Raw genomic sequence first — 19,108 nt, 5'->3', positions numbered from 1 at the left:
CTGTAAAGGGCGTAGTTACTTCGCTCGGGTTAGCGATTTTCAGCTCCAGAGCAATTTTCTGATGGCTGTGTCAGCTCGAAAGTATAAACCACTTCAAAGTCGGCATAACACTAGAATGCCAACATTGAAACCACAACTCCACCTTAAGTATTGTTGCATCATTGTGACATCTCCTCTTTAGTTGTTTACCTTTATCAGTTGTTAATTAGATGTTTTTACTTAATTGACATAGCCTCTTGCCTATGGGTATACACCATTGTATTGAGAAGTGTGAAACATCATATTTGCTCACCACAAAGCATATAAAGATCACTGAGATCCAATAAGACCTGAAGTTACTCTCATTACATGTACAAACTTGCGGCTAGAAGCAACTGTAGTTTCAAGACAGTCCAGGTTGCTAGATGGTTTCCTAATTCAATTGTGCCATTTTTCCCTTTAAAATGTATGGAGAGCCCTGGAGAAAAAATGTACCTTTTTTCAGTTTTTAAGCTAATTCCAACCCTACAAACTTTATATTTCTGAGATCGGCAATCAATACTCTATCTATTAAGCATATAAAAAGTCCATTTTTCCAAAATTTAAAAATCGGGCTGGAATTCCTACAGTACTAGATCGTGAGAATTGGTTCTAGACAGTAGAGGCCTAGGGCACGTTAGCGCCCTGTGCCGGTTGGTTTAAGTAACTTCAAAATGTGACTGTTCTATGTAGTTGACTGTTCTATTAGAGTATTTTGATCTGAATCTTTGACACCAATAAACTTACAATTTTAATTGCTTGAATATACTTGACCAGTTTCTGGAAACCTCAGAAAAACTCCCCTGGATCCGCCCCTGCCTTCTAACTTAGGCGACTTTGTGCCAAATTCACCAACCTTTTGGAGCTAGCTATTCAATGATGCACCTAACTTCAATCATCTGAGCTAAACAATTAGTTACCAGCTATTCAAAATACTGTACAAAATTAGGTAATTGTACAATATCCTAAATAACCTATCTCGTCGAGCCATAGATATGGTCACGACTGAGCAGTCTAGTTCATGCAGTGTTTATTCTAGGATTTCTCCTTTGGGAGGGAATCAGGAATTTTGGGGGTGACCAGGGGCCTGAGAGTCTACATCTAATTGTCCAAGTTCACTATAAGTTGAAATAGTTGTGAAACTGGTTAGTCATTTAAGTTGTGTCATGAGTGCTCATTTTGATTTTTGTGCGGATTGGGTGAAGCCAAATCCTATGGTAGGTACCTAGAGCACGATGCAGTGATGACATAATATGATGTAATATCTAGAACAACCATGTGCACCTCATGTACACAATTATTCTACTAATAGTGCACTGCGTTTGTTAAATCTGGTGAATAAACAATCTATGTAAGATCACTAAGATATTGTATTGACTATCATTACATGTATAATACCAACAGCATGGGTGGATGTCTTCCAAGAAACTTACAGGCTATTTCAAATCGAATATTAGGATCTTTTCATGGTTATGGATTTTTTTTTTTAAATCAGGCTTTCTGAAGTATAATCTGGCAGTATATTTGCTAGCTGTGCATGCCATTTTGGCTTAGAATATTTTACAAAATTACATTCTCTGAGAGGACATTTTGATAGTTAGCATGTACTTAGTAAACTTGGGCTCTCGTTTTATATGTGCCCTAGGAGACTTTTTAAAACTAAATGATCTGATACTGAATTTGAGAACATTTTAAGATTGCATATGCGATTTTTAACCTGGGAAATTTTTACATAATAAACACTCATTTAAATTTAAAAGCAAGCTTAACCTAAGTATAGTGTAGCAGTCACTCACAATTTTTAGGGGGTGAGTCAGAGATTTTTTTTTGGGGGGGGGGGGGGGGAGTTCCCCCCCCAACAACGCTAGAATAAACACTGGTCTAGTTAGCATTAATTTTTTTTAAAAACCACTCAAACATTGATCCTAATAATTTTTTAACCCTATCACCAATAAATTTCACTAGAGGTCATGCATGATTATAAACTATTCAAGCCCAGATCAAAGCTCCTTAATTATCCGATCCAAATTCTTCGGCAACCGTATCATTGATCAATGGAACAGCCCCCATCTGTATGAAGCAAAGAAACTGGCAGATTTTAAATCATTTTCATTTAATGTGTACTTAATAACTGTATGTTTGTCAGGGCACTGCTCAAAAGCAGTATTTTTATTATACTGAGCAGTCTTCCCTTTAAAAAAAAATCTGTAGCTCGAATGCTCAGTCAATCAGCCAATTCAAGAACAGTTTTGGACAGAATCTGGATTTGTCCATTACATAATACCAAGAGTCCTCTCATTATGGACTCTTAATAATACCATACTAGCATGGGTGTGGCTACTCATTACATAACATCAATATTGTAATGTCACGTGTTTATCATAATAATATTATGTTGTCTCTCTCACTTTCGTGGTTTCCTCGATACTACAAGTAGATGCAGCAAGGTCTAACATACTGATGTTCATCATTGATGATTTAGGATGGAATGATGTGAGCTACAAAGGATCCAATATTCAATCGACAAGTTCACTCACGAAGGTATTCGATTACAACAATACTATGTTCAAAGACTATGCTCTCCAACAAGGTCGGCTATATTAGCTGGTCATTATCCTTATCACATGGCATTGGCAAGAACAGTAACAACAAAATAATGGACACCCTCGTTTTTTTGGTATGCCATTAAACCAAACCACTGTTGCAGATGAGTTAAAGAAAGGTGGTTATTCTACACATTACGTAGGCAAGTGGGATCTTGGTATGCACAAATGGGAGTACACTCCAACATACAGGGGATTTGATACCTTCTATGGCTACTATGATGGTGCTGAAGACTACTCTACACATAGCATGGAAGGTGGAATAGACTTTAGGAACAATACCATGTCTATAACTAACCAAAATGGAAGTTACAGTATACCTTTCTGTTTACTAAGCTATTGAAAGGATTATTGCCAAACATGATAGTGAGAAGGGGCCTTTCTTCATTTATGCCACTTATCAATCTGTACATTTCCCATTGGAAGTTCCAGCTAATTACATCAATGATCCTGCATGTCAATCCAGACCTTATGATAGTCAACGTACATTTTGTGGGATGTTACGAGCAGCTGATAAAGGAATAGCAAACATTTCTATGAGATTACAAGAAAAGAACTTGTTAGATGATACAATAATTATATTTACCACAGACAACGGAGGGAAAACAGCTTTTGGCGGTAACAACTTACCACTGAGGGGTAACAAAAACACTGTATTTGAAGGAGGTGTTCGTGGTACAGGATTTGTATGGGGCTCCAAGTTACCAAAACTGAACTATGACAATCATCAATTAATTCATGTAACTGACTGGCTACCAACAATAGTAGTAGGCATTGCAGGATTAGAACTTGACGGGAACAAATGGAAATTAGATGGATACAATGTGATCACAGAGAATAGTCAAACTCCTCGTAAAGAACCACTAATAAACTTGGATCCTCCAAGTGTACATTTTATGGGTCAAGCAGCAATGAGGGTAGGAAATTGGAAGCTTATTACAGGCTTGCCTAACTAGTTTAGGACACCCAAAGGTTGGGGCCCGCTGCCCAGATGGTTGGATTTACTTGAATAGAACAATTGAACTTCCACCACATACTCCATCCTTTACATGGCTATTCAGCCTCGAAGAAGATCCAAATGAGAGGAATAATGTTGCAGACCAACATCCTGACATAGTTAAACAGTTGAAGGAGAGGATAGAATATTACAATTCCACACATATTGAACAGTTACGTCCTCCTATTGATCCTAAATCCAAACCTGCTAACTTTAATAGAGTGTGGACACCTTGGTTAGATTAATTTTTTGAACAGTTGTATATACTGTATAGGCATAGCTATTTCACAGTTGTTTGTGTATGTGTAAACTTGGTATTTCATCTATTAACTTTTGCCACACTTCTATACTACTTTCACAATATGAGCTTGATATGCAGTGCACTAGTATCAGCTGTTGATGTCTGCACCTAACGAATCTACATGATGTCAAATAATATTATGTATTATAATAACTTCACTACATACTTCACTCTGAATCAATATAGCACTAATAATTCAATGACGAGTAATCCAAACATGTATAGTAGCTGAATGGAGTAGAGAAAATCCTTCCCAGTTACTTATCATCATTCATCAATCAATATAAGACCATAAATAGGAACACACTGGAACTTGCATGTCAACAAAACAAAAGCAGGGGTAAAAACAATTGAAAAGCAATCAACTTTGCATACTTGTCTCTCTTCATCAGTTTAACAATAATATTGTCACCTGATGCATAATCTGTCATGCTTGCTACATAATTATTGGTAATGCTCCATATACACCAGCAATTATAGAAGGAATGACTATTGGATAATCTCCGGGATCTTAGTATACAAATTGATTCAATATATTTACACAGACATAGTAGTTAAAAGGCTTATATATATAATTATCAGGTTTTTGGGCCTTATTTTATTTGCAAGTCATTTGAGTGTAATCCATGTAAAGATTCTGATGTCATGGTAAAGTTGTAAATAACCCTTGTCCATCCAATTGTGGAATAAATACTGTTGTATGGGGGACCTTTTTATATACTTGACAATCCAAAAATTGAAAGATTACGTAAAGTATACCACCTACCTGCCATTTTCCATACCATGACAGATTGAGACATCTAAACCTATACTGTCTCTGCAACACCTAGTACCATCATCGAAGAGGTGATTTGATCTACCTATATCAAATTCTTACAATATGGATATACATACCCCACCCACTTCAACTATAACAAGAGGACACATAATGAAACTTGGATATTTGCAGTATACTAAAATTGCAGTCCTTATAATAAGCCAGTTATTTAATACGCTATTCCTTTCCTATCTTCTGTCTACAGAGTTCAACCACCATCTTGTTGCACATAATATAGCCATACACACTGCTGTACAATGAAAGACAGTAACCCAAAGATGGTGGCAATGCTTGTGTATCCAACAATAGTTGTAAGTGCCCACACCACCTGAGATATCCCAACACTGGCTACAACAGTAATGGAAATTCTAGTCAGTTCCTGATGATGCTGTTTGTCAGAGACAACTCCTTATTTGTAAAACTAGTAGAAGTGGAACAAGTAAGCTACAAACATACCCACCTGAAATGCTTTGTTTAGATTATTGTAGCCAACAACAATCAGTACTACACTATAAACATCAGGGCTGGCAAATTCACAGTAACCAGTAGGAGAAAATAAGTGGGCTCTGTTTCCTGTGGCTAAATCGTAGCTCATTGTAATGATATCAAACATGATAAGTGTGCCAAGAATATACACCATGTAATATCTGAAAGGAATTTTGGGATTTCAGGCCTAAGGTTGTAGCTCCTATGCATCAAATGGGTGATGTAAGTCAGGATGCAGGTTGAAGAAGCCTTTCAAATTATAAATCCTTGGAGGCCAAAGTGCATTAGAATTCTGCAGATCAAAAAGGAGCTGGTTACAACCTTGAAATGTGTCGATATTACAAATATGTTAGCAATGTAGGCCACAATCACAGCAACAACACTGTTGATGATCAGTAGTTTGCCAAGAATTTTCCACAACTCTTTGAAGATCAGATGTATTATAAGAACATAGCCAATAGAAAATAGGACCAGTAATCCAAGGATTAGTGCTATAATTCCAATAGTTTGGTCTTCTTCTGTTGTGCACATTATTCCTGGATTATTCTTGGGAATCCACAAGGAAGTTTGGCAACCTAATGTAGTAACTATGAGCTGACTATCAGTAATGTAGACAATGTCCAGTTTCTCTCCAGTATCTGTCTTCATGATGGTACTGTCATCAATAAGGCAATATTGTAGTGTGGTGACTTGTTGATCAGCCATACCACTAGCACTACCTGTTGACTGCTGATCATAGCATTGATCAGGTGTTGATGTCTGACTAGCAGGGAACACCAGAAATAGTACTAGCATAATAGCACAACCCATCATCCCTCACTCCACAGGATAATGATGAAGGTACTGCATGGATGGTGTGAATTTGTACATGTCAGGAACAAAGAGATTAATAGAAATACACTAGATTTGAATATTGCTGTTATATGATTGAAGTCGAAGTTCTACATTCATGACATTAGTACTTCACATCTTCACAGACACAGGTATTCTCACCAGTTACATAGAGTAACTACATTTTTAGTCTAACTTTTGATGATACATATGAATCATTTACAAACCATCAGTTCCCTTTCATTCTTTATGTACAGCTGCTTACAGTTTTGCATGTTGGTATAACCATTCTCTTGAAGGACATATAATTGGTGAGTCAGCATTGCATAGTTCAGTTACTAGGCATCACGAAATAATCGTTTTTAACTGGTTGGATCAACTGCAGGAATAGTTGTGGCGTCTTCACAGGTAAACACGCTGGAGAAATATTCATTAAAAAGGGTAGCCATTTCGGTATCAGGGTGTATTGCAGAACCATCGGCAGAAAGCAGTTCAGTAATACTATGGCATATTTTTGTCCTTGAATTAACATATTGCCAAGGTCTAGATTTCACACCTTGGGATAGTTGCTTTTCATAGTCTTTTCTGAGGTTATGAGTTAAGCTCCTAAGCTGGTTATTAACTGATTTAAAATTTGAGAGATCTGCAGCGGAATGAGTTGAGAGATACCTTTTCCAAAGATGATTCTTCCTCCTTTTCAAACTAAATACTTCAGAGTTACTATACAGACTTTTCTTTTCCTTGGGTTTATACGTAGGAACACACTGGTCAATAGTATTTTGAAAAATAGACTTAAATTGCAACCAAGCATTATTCATATCGAGGAGATCCAGTATGGATACCCAGTCAACATCACCAAGAGTTTGCTTCATTAGATCAATATTTGCTGCTCTTGTGTTATACTTGAAATTGTCTGTCTTCTTGGGCTCTGAGTAACAAGTTAAATCAAATTGTATGCAGATATGGTCACTATTTCCCAAAGGTGGAGGGTGTGACAAATTACTGACCCAGTCCTCTTCATTTGTAAATATTAAATTTATTAGATTCACCCTGTCTAATTCTTGTGGGCTCATTAAAATGCTGGAACAAAAATAGATCATCCACTGAGTCGAGAAAAGGTTCTACATGAGAATTAGTGGTTGAACCTGAAAGCTCGGACCAAGTTACTTCTTTAAAATTGAAATCTCCACAAATTAATAAGTGAGTATAGTTGTTAAGTCCAGTAAACAAATCACAAAAAGATGAAACACTAGAACTGAGATGACCTATATAGGACTGCAGTATATACAGCCAACTAATAACGAGTCAGATCCACAGAGTTGGATCCTAGTCCATACTTGATCCTTGAAATCAGATGAGTTAAAGAACACTTGACAGGCCTGCAGCATCTTAGAGACAAATATTCCTACTCCACGTATATGAGAAGTGGTAGGGTTGTAATTGTCAGGATCAAAATTTAAATAAAGAAAATATCCTGGAAGTGCAAACAGGGCCGAGTTAATGATAGAATTTGGTGATTTGGGAAGCATTTCAGAAATAATAATTATATCAGGGGGTGATTGCCTGTAATTTGAGCTGAAAGAAGATCGCGTTTATTTAAAAACTGATCGGCATTTGTATACAAAACTCTTAACATTTTGCTACTTACCGTACCAACCAAACTTTCATCAGGAAGACTGACTAGCCTGTTGAGTGTCAGTAGTTTGAGCATTTTTATTAAGACGGGGTTGTCTCTCAGTAATAACACCATTACGGATTATTAAGTTAGTTTCACCATTAGCTTTTCTTCACTTCAATTCCTCTACAACTCTTTTGTGCTTAGTGCGCTCAAGTTTTGTTCTGTCAGGAACAAGGTACACCTTATTATACTGTTCATGACATTTCAGAAAGTGGGATTGAGAAAGCAAATAAATATTGTCGCCAACATCTTCAAAAGTTAAAAGCATTGGCCTATGTTTATTAGCAATTTTTGGCCCTAGGCGAGTTGCCTTAGATAGATCCAAATCCAATGTTAAAAACAGTGTTACATAAGGCCTTAAAAGACTTGATATCAGTCTTGTCAGCAGACTCTGGAAAATTATACACCACAATATTGTTTTTTCTTCAATCTCTATCTGCCATCTCATCTATAACATCAAAGGCACTACTACAGAGGCCACGGGAGTTGATAACAGCAAATCTGTCTCCATATGAGATGCAGACCCTTCTATTTTTGATGTTTCAGTCTGAACGCACTGCTGTAATGATTGTTGCTTGGTAGATAAGTCGGCAATTTTTAGTGAGAAGTTATCAATCTGTTTGGATATACATTTCTGTTGTATAGCAGGTTGTATTTGTTCTCATCTTAGTGTAATTGATACTTGATGATTACTAAACGGCTTATGTGACATGTCTAGTAATGACCAAGAATTCATAGCGTGTAGATTAAATTTTTTATCGCTAAACGATACGAAAATAAATTTATTTACGACTATCACGACACAAGCAGTGACCTGTCATGCTGCAGGTAGTCCCCCGCCGCAGGCGGTCCGGCCGGAACAACTACCGCGCCTCAAGTAGTCCGGTCGGACCATGTAAGGTTGCTGCGGATGGTCCGTCCTGTTGCAGCTAGTCCCCCTCCCCCAATGAAATTTTCCCTATCAGCTTCCCAGTCAGTACTAGCTCAACGTCTTGATCAAAATGCACTGCCCTCCGCGAAATACGAGTCCTGAACAAGTGAAGGGAAATTTGAGTAATGCATGACCTATCAGTTCTTAAACATATAATGCATTGTTTTGCATTTGCACGTGGCTTAATTCGTGTAACGCGTTGTGGGCACCAGCTACAGTGTCCCTTTCGATCCCCCTTTCAAAAATACAAACACAACATACTCTAATAGAGCAGTCAGTCAAATACTTTAATAGTACAATCACCACTATGACATGGCTTAGTGTCATGTAGTCATCCACATGCAGTTGCCAGCAGTGTGTGACAGGACAACACTAAGATGCATCTCCGGAAGAGGCTACAAAAAAGCTTCTGGGAGTCTCCATCACTTCGGTGTGTTTTAAACTTGTAATTAGGGATGCGGTAGGAAAATCTACAGATTGCACAATTCCGTTAAAAAGATCGAGATACTCTAATAGAGCAGTCAGAAATTCTAATAGAACAGTCATTGAATCAAGACACACGGTAGTGTGTCGTGCGGCCCAAGAAGCCGGCGCGTAACACCCGTGAGTATATTGACAGGAAGAAAGAAAATGCAATTTTCGCACCTCCGTAGCTCTATGCTGCCTTGATGAAACAAGACGATTTTTGCTGTGGACACAGGACACTCCCTCCACCCCACCTTCAGCACTTCACATTCCAAATTAGAGCGAAATCGCTTCAAGCGTTCCCGGGATATGTGACTTCAAAAATTGGTTTAGTTTCTTCGTATTTTTTTCTTCTTATTTTTCTTCCTCTTTTCGCACACTTACAAAAACTGCTATAAAACGCGAACGCTATATCCGATTGCCTTGAAATTTGGCACACAGAAGGGAGATATAAAGGCGCATCTCTGTACCAACTTTGGCTAGGATACGATAAACAGGAAAAGAGATATGATCGATTATTCACGAAAAATAACACCAATATGTTGTCACGCCTACAGGGTAAACCGCGTATGGGAAGAAGCTGAAATTCGATGGGTGAATAGGTTAACTATTGAACCTCAAACCTTTTGTTGTTTGAAAGAAATCGAGCTAAAAAACAGGAAGATACAACGAAAAAGCCAACAGTGTGTAACAATTTATACGCAATCGAGATTAGCTAATAAAAAAAAAAAAAACGACTACTTGCCACGCCTACCAGATAAACCGCTAGGGCGAATACTTTGAAAATCGCTGTATAGAAGGAGTAATCATCTTAGAAAGGCTCTTCAATGGTGTAGAGGAATCAGACTTAAAGCCACGGAGTTATAACACGAAATCCAACTTGGTGCAGCAAGTGCGAGATCGAGATATTCTAATCTAATCCAAAACAGCCAAGCTGTAAATAAACTGTGCAGCCCTCAAAAAGGCTATGGTGAAAAAAGATGTGAAATCCAAGGTGGCGGCCAAGAAATGGCTGTGATGGTAGGTTAATGGTAAAAATTTTAATAACGACAATTCAGGTGAATTTTGTGCCAAGACCAAATTCACCTGAATTGTCGTTATTAAAATTTTTACCATTAACCTACCATCACAGCCATTTCTTGGCCGCCACCTTGGATTTCACATCTTTTTTCACCATAGCCTTTTTGAGGGCTGCACAGTTTTTTTACAGCTTGGCTGTTTTGGATTAGATTTCACTTCTTTTTGTATTTGTATACCCCAAAGCCGGCCTATATGGCCTGCTTTGGGACTTTTTTTAACCTATCTTTTTTTTCTTTACCATGCACAGGAAGAAGAAAAGATGAAGCAGATGTACCTTAAATATTTCTGATTTTATCAGTAAATATACAAATTATATATATATAATACATATATTTATTACAGAACTGTCCATGGTGGTTTCTGTGTAACTGAACACTCTTCAAGGTAACTTCTTCTAGCTGATCTCTCTACAGGGTGATTTGTTTGTAGCTGAACTATCAACAAGGTAACTTCTTCTAGCTGTTCTCTCTACAGGGTGATTTATTTGTAGCTGGATTCTGTACAGGTGAGTTTTTTGCGGCTGAGCTCTTTACAGAATCATGGTTTCTTTGTAGCTGAACTCTCTACAAGGTAACTTCTTCTAACTGATCTCTCCACAGGGAGATTTGTTTGTAGCTGAACTCTCTACAGGTGATTTGTTTGCAGCTGAACTATCTAGATGATGGTTTCTTTGTAGCTGAACTCTCTATAAGGTAATTAATTTCTTCTAGCTGAACTCTCTACATGGTGGTTTCTTTGTAGCTGAACTCTCTACAAGATAACTTCTTCTAACTGATCTTTCTACCGGGCAATTTGTTTGTGGCAGAATTTTCTACAGGGTGATTTCTTTGCAGCTGAACTCTCTATATGGTGGTTTCTTTGTAGCTGGACTCTCTACAAGGTGACTTCTTCTAACTGAACTCTCTACAGGGAGATTAGTTTGCAGCTGAACTCTCTTCATGATGGTTTCTTTGTAGCTGAACTCTCTACAAGGTAATTTCTTCCAGCTGAACTCCCTACATGGTGGTTTCTTTGTAGCTGAACTCTCTACAAGGTGACTTCTTCTAGCTGATCTTTCTACAGGGTGATTTGTTTGTAGCTGATTTTTTTACAGGGTGATTTGTTTGCAGCTGAACTCTCTATATGGTGGTTTCTTTGTAGCTGAACTCTCTACTAGGTGACTTCTTCTAGCTGATCTCTCTACAGTGTGATTTGTTTGTAGCTGAACTCTCTTCATGATGGTTTCTTTGTAGCTGAACTCTCTACAAGGTAACTTCTTCTAACTGAACTCTCTACAGGGAGATTTGTTTGCAGCTGAACTCTCTTCATGATGGTTTCTTTGTAGCTGAACTCTCTACAAGGTAACTTCTTCTAGCTGAACTCCCTACATGGTGGTTTCTTTGTAGCTGAACTCTCTACAGGTGATTTGTTTGCAGCTGAACTCTCCACATGATGGTTTCTTTAAATTTGTAGCTGAACTCTCTACAAGGTAACTTCTTCTAGCTGATTCTCTCTACAGGGTGATTTGTTTGTAGCTGAACTATCTACAAGATAACTTCTTCTACCTGATCTCTCTACAGGGTGATTTGTTTGTAGCTGAATTCTGTACAGGTGATTTGTTTGCAGCTGAGCTCTTTACAGAATGGTTTCTTTGTAGCTGAACTCTCTACAAGGTAACTTCTTGTAACTAAACTCTCTACAGGGAGATTTGTTTGCAGCTGAACTCTCATGATGGTTTCTTTGTAGCTGAACTCTCTACAAGGTAACTTCTTCTAGCTGAACTCCCTACATGGTGGTTTCTTTGTAGCTGAATTCTCTACAAGGTGACTTCTTCTAGCTGATCTTTCTACAGGGTGATTTGTCTGTAGCTGAATTCTGTACAGGTGATTTGTTTGCAGCTGAGCTCTTTACAGAACGGTTTCTTTGTAGCTGAACTCTCTACAAGATAGCTTCTTCTAGCTGATGTCTCCACAAGGTCACTAGTTTGTAGCTGAACTTTCTACATGGTGGTTTCTTTGTAATTGAACTCTCTACAAGGTAACTTCTTCTAACTGATCTTTCTACAGGGTGATTTGTTTGTGGCTGAACTCTCTACAAGGAAACTTCTTCTAGCTCAGCCTGATCTCTCTACAGGGAGATTTGTTTGTAGCTGAACTCTCTACAGGTGATTTGTTTGCAGCTGAACTCTCCACATGATGGTTTCTTTGTAGCTGAACTCTCTACAAGGTAACTTCTTCTAGCTGATCTCTCTACAGGGTGATTTGTTTGTAGCTGAACTATCAACAAGGTAACTTCTTCTAGCTGATCTCTCTACAGTGTGATTTGTTTGTAGCTGAATTCTGTACAGGTGATTTGTTTGCAACTGAGCTCTTTACAGAATGATTTCTATGTAGCTGAACTCTTTACAAGGTAACTTCTTCTAGTTGATGTCTCTACAGGGTCACTAGTTTGTAAATGAATTCTCTACATGGTGGTTTCTTTGTAACTGAACTCTCTACAAGGAAACTTCTCCTAGCTGATCTCTCAGGAGATTTGTTTGTAGCTGAACTCTCTACAGGTGATTTGTTTGCAGCTGAACTCTGTACATGATGGTTTCTTTGTAGCTGAACTCTCTACAAGGTATCTTCTTCTAGCTGATCTCTCTACAGGGCGATTTGTTTGTAGCTGAACTCTCTACATTGTGGTTTCTTTGTAGCTGAACTCTACAAGGTGATTTCTTCTAGCTGAATTATCTCTTTCTATAGTTGCATGAATTCCCTACAAGGTAACTTCTTCTAGCTGATCTCTCTACAGGGTGAATTGTTTGTGGCTGATCTCTCTACAGGGTGACTTGTTTGTAGCTGATCTCTATACAGGTTACTTGTTTCTAGCTGATCTCTTGAATTCTCTTCGGGTGACTGCTCTATTAGGATGACTGCTCTATTAGAGTATCTCGATCTCGCACTTGCTACACCAAGTTGGATTTCGTGTTATAACTCCGTGGCTTTAAGTCTGATTCTTCTACACCATTGAAGAGCCTTTCTAAGATGATAACTCCATCTGTACAGCGATTTTCAAAGCATTACCCCTAGCGGTTTATCTGGTAGGCGTGGCAAGCAGTCGTTTTTTATTAGCTAATCTCGATTGCATAATTGTTACACTCTGTTGGTTTTTTCGTTGTATCTTCCTGGATTTTAGCTCGATTTCTTTCAAACCACAAAAAGTTTGAGGTTCAATAGTTAATCTATTCACCCACCGATTTTCAGCTTCTTCCCATACGCGGTTTACCCTGTAGGCGTGACAACATATTGGTGTTATTTTTCGTGAATAATTGCTCATAACTCTTTGCCTGTTCATCGTATTCCAGCCAAAGTTGGTACAGAGATGCGCCTTTATACCCCCCCCCCCCCCCCCCCTTTGTGTGCCAAATTTCAAGGCGATCGGATATGGCGTTCGCGTTTTATAGCAGTTTTTGTAAGTGTGCGAAAAGAGGAAGAAAAATAAAGAAGAAAAAAAACGAAGAAACTAAGCCAATTTTTGAAGTCGCATATCTCGGGAACGTTTGAAGCGATTTCGCTCAAATTTGGAATGTGGAGTGCTGAAGCTGGAGGAGTGTCCACAGCAAAAATCGTCTTGTTTCATCAAGGCAGCACAGAGCTACGGAGGTGCGAAAATTGCGTTTTCTTTCTTCCTGTCAATATACTCAGGGGTGTTGCGTGCCGGGTTCTTGGGCCGCACGACTGTCTTGATAGAGCAGTCATCCTAATAGAGCAGTCACCCTGAAGAGAATTCAAGAAATCAGCTAGAAACAAGTAACCTGTATAGAGATCAGCTAGAAACAACTCACCCTGTAGAGAGATCAGCTAGAAAAATTTACCTTATAGGGAGTTCATGCAACTATGGAAAGGGATAGTTCAGCTAAAAGAAATCACCTTGTAGAGTTCAGCTACAAAGAAACTACCATGTAGAGAGTTCAACTACAAACAAATCGCCCTGTAGAGAGATCAATAGAAGAGATTACCTTGTGGAGAGTTCAGCTATAAAGAAACCATCATGTAGAGAGTTTAGCTGCAAACAAATCACCTGTAGAGAGTTCAGCTACAAACAAATCTCCCTGTAGAGAGATCAGCTAGAAGAAGTTTCCTTGTAGAGAATTCAGCTACAAACAAATCACCCTGTAGAAAGATCAGCTAGAAGGAGTCACCTTGTAGAGAGTTCAGTTACAAAGAAACTATCATGTAGAGAATTCAGCTACAAACTAGCGACCTTGTAGAGACATCAGCTAAAAGAAATTACCTTGTAGAGAGTTCAGCTACAAAGAAACCACCATGTAGAGAGTTCAGCTGCAAACAAATCACCTGTAGAGAGTTCAGCTACAAACAAATCTCCCTGTAGAGAGATCAGCTATAAGAAGTTTCCTTGTAGAGAGTTCAGCTACAAACAAATCACCCTGTAGAAAGATCAGCTAGAAGAAGTTACCTTGTGGAGAGTCCAGCTACAAAGAAACCATCATGTAGAGAGTTCAACTGCAAACAAATCACCCTCTAGAAAGATCAGCTAGAAGAAGTTACCTTGTAGAGAGTTCAGTTACAAAGAAACCACCATATAGAGAGTTCAGCTACAAACTAGTGACCTTGTAGAGACATCAGTTACCTTGTAAAGAGTTCTGCTACAAAGAAACCATTATGTAGAGAGTTCAGCTGCAAACAAATCACCTGTAGAGAGTTCAGCTACAAACAAATCTCCCTGTAGAAAGATCAGCTAGAAGAAGTCACCTTGTAGAGAGTTCAGTTACAAAGAAATCATCATGTAGAGAGTTCAGCTACAAACTAGTGACCTTGTAGAGACATCAGCTAAAAGAAATTACCTTGTAGAGAGTTCAGCTACAAAGAAACCATCATGTAGAGAGTTCAGCTGCAAACAAATCACCTGTAGAGAGTTCAGCTACAAACAAATTTTCCTGTAGAGAGATCAGCTAGAAGAAGTTTCCTTGTAGAGAATTCAGCTAAAAACAAATCACCCTCTAGAAAGATCAACTAGAAGAAGTCACCTTGTAGAGAGTTCAGTTACAAAGAAACCATCATGTAGAGAGTTCAGCTGCAAACAAATCTCCCTGTAGAAAGATCAGCTAGAAGAAGTCACCTTGTAGAGAGTTCAGCTACAAAGAACCATCATTTAGAGAGTTCAGCTGCAAACAAATCACCTGTAGAGAGTTCAGCTACAAACAAATCACCCTGTAGAAAGATCAGCTAGAAGAAGTTACCTTGTAGAGAGTTCAGCTACAAAGAACCATCATGTAGAGAGTTCAGCTGCAAACAAATCACCTGTAGAGAGTTAAGCTACAAACAAATTTCCCTGTAGAGAGATCAGATAGAAGAAGTTACCTTGTGGGGAGTTCAGCTACAAAGAAACCATCATGTAGAGAGTTCAGTTGCAACGAAATAACCTGTAGAGAGTTCAGTTACAAACAAATCACCATGTAGGGAGTTCAGCTTCAAAGAAATCACCCTGTAGAAAATTCAGCCACAAACAAATTGCACTGTAGAAAGATCAGTTAGAAGAAGTTACCTTGTAGAGAGTTCAGCTACAAAGAAACCATTCTGTAAAGAGCTCAGCTGCAAACAAATCACCTGCACAGAATTCAGCTGCAAACAAATCACCCTGTAGAGAGATCAGCTAGAAGAAGTTACCTTGTAGATAGTTCAGCTACAAAAAATCACCCTGTAGAGAGATCAGCTATAGAAGAAGTTACCTTGTAGATTGTTGAGCTACTAACTATTCACCCTGTAGAGAGGGCAGCAAGAAGAAGTCACCTTGTAGAGTGTTCAGTTACAAAGAAACCACCATGGAGAGTTCTGTAATAAATATATGTATTATATATATAATTTGTACATTTACTGATAAAATCAGAAATATTTAAAGTACATCTGCTTCATCTTTTCTTCTTCCTGTGGTAGAGAAAAAAAAGACAGGTTAAAAAAGTCCCAAAGCCAGCCTATTTGTGGTATACAAATACAAAAAGAAATGAAATCTAATCCAAAACAGCCAAGCTGTAAAAAAACAGTGCAGCCCTCAAAAAGGCTGTGGTGAAAAAAGATGTGAAATCCAAGGTGGCGGCCAAGAAATGGCTGTGATGGTAGGTTAATGGTAAAAATTTTAATAACGGCAATTTAGGTGAATTTTTGCCAAGACCAAGCGGCACAAAAATTCACCTGAATTGTCATTATTAAAATTTTTACCATTAACCTACCATCACAGCCATTTCTTGGCCGCCACCTTGGATTTCACATCTTTTTTCACCATAGCCTTTTTGAGGGCCGCACTGGTTTTTTACAGCTTGGCTGTTTTGGATTTACTCTAATAAAGCAGTCACATTGAAATGAAATACTCTAATACAGCAACCAGCTAAAGAATTCAAGACCATCTAAGGCTTAATTATCATTTACTCCACCATTTACTTGAGTTGGAATCAGTCGATTTATTTGTAGCTAATGTATATAATTGCGTGTATGTAAGTAGTTAGCTAATCATGTACGTGTGTATTTGATTTTTCTTGGGGCTGATCCCCCTGGACACATCAGTAACTACTGGCTGTCCAGTATAATCAAATTAAATTAAAATTAAGCATCAAAGAAAATGGTCTGATACAGCATTAAACTGGCATTATTAGCCAATTATGGTTGCATAATTTTGGGAATAATAGACAATTCTCAAAAGCGTAATAGGAGATTTTTTTAGCACTGCTCAAAAGCATAATGCTCAATTTTTGGAGCATAATAACCTCATTCCTACTTGTAATGCTCAATTTTCCATCTCCACTTTCCAGAGGCCATGACACCAACTGAACAGTTGGCTATAGTTTTCTTAGTTCTATAATAAAACATGATTTGATCTATATACTCTGATTCAGGCTGGAGTATGGGTTAGACAGCTGTTCTACCAATGGTGGAAAATGTAGGCTTGGACAGTGATCTGGAACTACTAGCTGCATGTTTCATGTCTCGTATGCAGCTTCAATAGCTATAGACAATATTTTTTTGAAAATACCGGCATGCACTAAAATGTCAGTTTCATCGAAAATGGTATATACAGGCAAGCTATAGCTGAAGGGTTCTATTCTAGTCTTAGTGTGTAAACTTTAAACTCTCCATTAATGATACTAGAACTAATGCAGTATGGTGACCTTAAGTGGTTCTTACAAGCCAATTAGCTAGTAAACTTGAAGTGTGACACGTAATAGTTTAATTGAATCACCACACACAATGGTTTTATTGTTCTATACTGGCCATATCTTATACCTTATTTACTCGGTTAAACACTGCAGCATTTATTACCTCAGTTTCAAAAATTAATTTGGTGGCTATTCAAACTTGACCACCTCTCAATGTTCAACAACAATGTTTAAAGTTTGAGCATAATAGGCAGGATTTTTGAACACTGCTCAAAAGCTTAATAGGCTATTTTCAAAGTATAATTAGCTCAAGTCAAGCAGAGAATAACCAAATTTAAATTAAAGCTAATGCAAAAAGGCTGTCTTTCTGGCAATGAGCCTAAGCAGCATGCATGTATAAACACAACTTAAAAATAAGAAATTATTGTTCAGTTATGTAGACTCTCCATTTTAAAATCTGTTATTCACTTTAATTTAACTTGATGTACTTTTCAGTCAACTGATTGTGGCAACCAGCAAGGATTACAGCAGATATTGTGTATTCAGTAATGTTACTTAGCAGTTGTCAACAGACTTTGTGTGTGTGTGTGTGTGTGTGTGTGTGTGTGTGTGTGTGTGTGTGTGTGTGTGTGTGTGTGTGTGTGTGTGTGTGTGTGTGTGTGTGTGTGTGTGTGTGTGTGTGTGTGTGTGTGTGTGTGTGTGTGTGTGTGTGTGTGTGTGTGTGTGTGTGTGTGTGTGTGTGTGTGTGTGTGTGTGTGTGTGTGTGTGTGTGTGTGTGTGTGGAGTCAGTAGAGGTCACTGATAAAGACAAGCCGAATGAGTTGTACAAGAAATTTTTGGGACGAGAAGATGGAACTGGAATTTTATTTTATTTCTATTTCAAACTATATGTGATAACAAGTCAGTGCTACGTATGTACTTTCACGCTTTCCACTTCTTGAATCCTGCATGTAGTTGATTCATACCAGTATTTGAAAGATTTGCATTTAGTGGATTCTCTCTCTATATATATCCACTGTTTTACCCATAAATGTGTGAAAGCATCAGTGTTATGACCTAACCATCCTCACTGTTAGCCAGTGCTATGGTAGGTTAGGATGATTACCAATCAAGTTAAATAATTGCCAAATCTGAAAACTCCATTTGACATCCATGCAGCTATTTAAGTTATTTCACCATTTTACACAGGGTCGTGGGTGTCACATGGTTCATAGGAAAGGTTTCACCATGTTAATAAGAACACTTTGCAAAAGCACTGACACACAATTCATTGCGAAGATTGTTCTGGCCACTCAAAGTTGCAGGACTCTAAAGGAGTATATACATGCAATATTAATAATATTATTAATTAAATGTGAGTAAGTTAGTTATTGATCACATGATCATTACAAACAATTATCCTTGAAAACGATATCTGGTATTTCTATTGCTTGATATTATGACATTCTCTTCTTGTGCATTATACTCCTTAACTGTGCAAGATATGGTCAAGAGCTCAAGTGCTTTAATTATAGATGATGAAATTGCAGTTCCAGTTTACAACTGCTACATAGGTTCATAAAAGCTTGTAACAGTGTCAGCTCACATGTCAGCAGTGCTATTAAGTCAGTGCAAATTCTTGTTTGTGTTATTTTGCAACTTAAAAAGGAACGTACAAGCTCAAGCATGCTTTTATGCGTTGTACCAGGCAATAATGGCTTGAAAAACTGCCAATCTATATGGAATAATGGAAATGGACCACCCACCCGCATGCAAATATGCCTGAATCCAGA

General features: G+C 38.1%; 1 pseudogene; it reads left to right on the top strand.

Annotated features, from left to right (window-relative positions):
• Positions 1-1,608: 1,608 nt before the first annotated feature.
• On the top strand, positions 1,609-4,087 carry LOC136248308 (arylsulfatase B-like; annotated as a pseudogene).
• The last annotated feature ends 15,021 nt before the right edge of the window (positions 4,088-19,108 follow it).

This window comes from Dysidea avara, chromosome 3 (genome assembly GCF_963678975.1).
Source record: "Dysidea avara chromosome 3, odDysAvar1.4, whole genome shotgun sequence".
In the NCBI taxonomy this organism is placed as follows: Eukaryota; Metazoa; Porifera; class Demospongiae; order Dictyoceratida; family Dysideidae; genus Dysidea; species Dysidea avara.
Note: the sequence above shows the minus strand (reverse complement) of the source record. Positions and strands in the feature narration are given on the sequence as shown.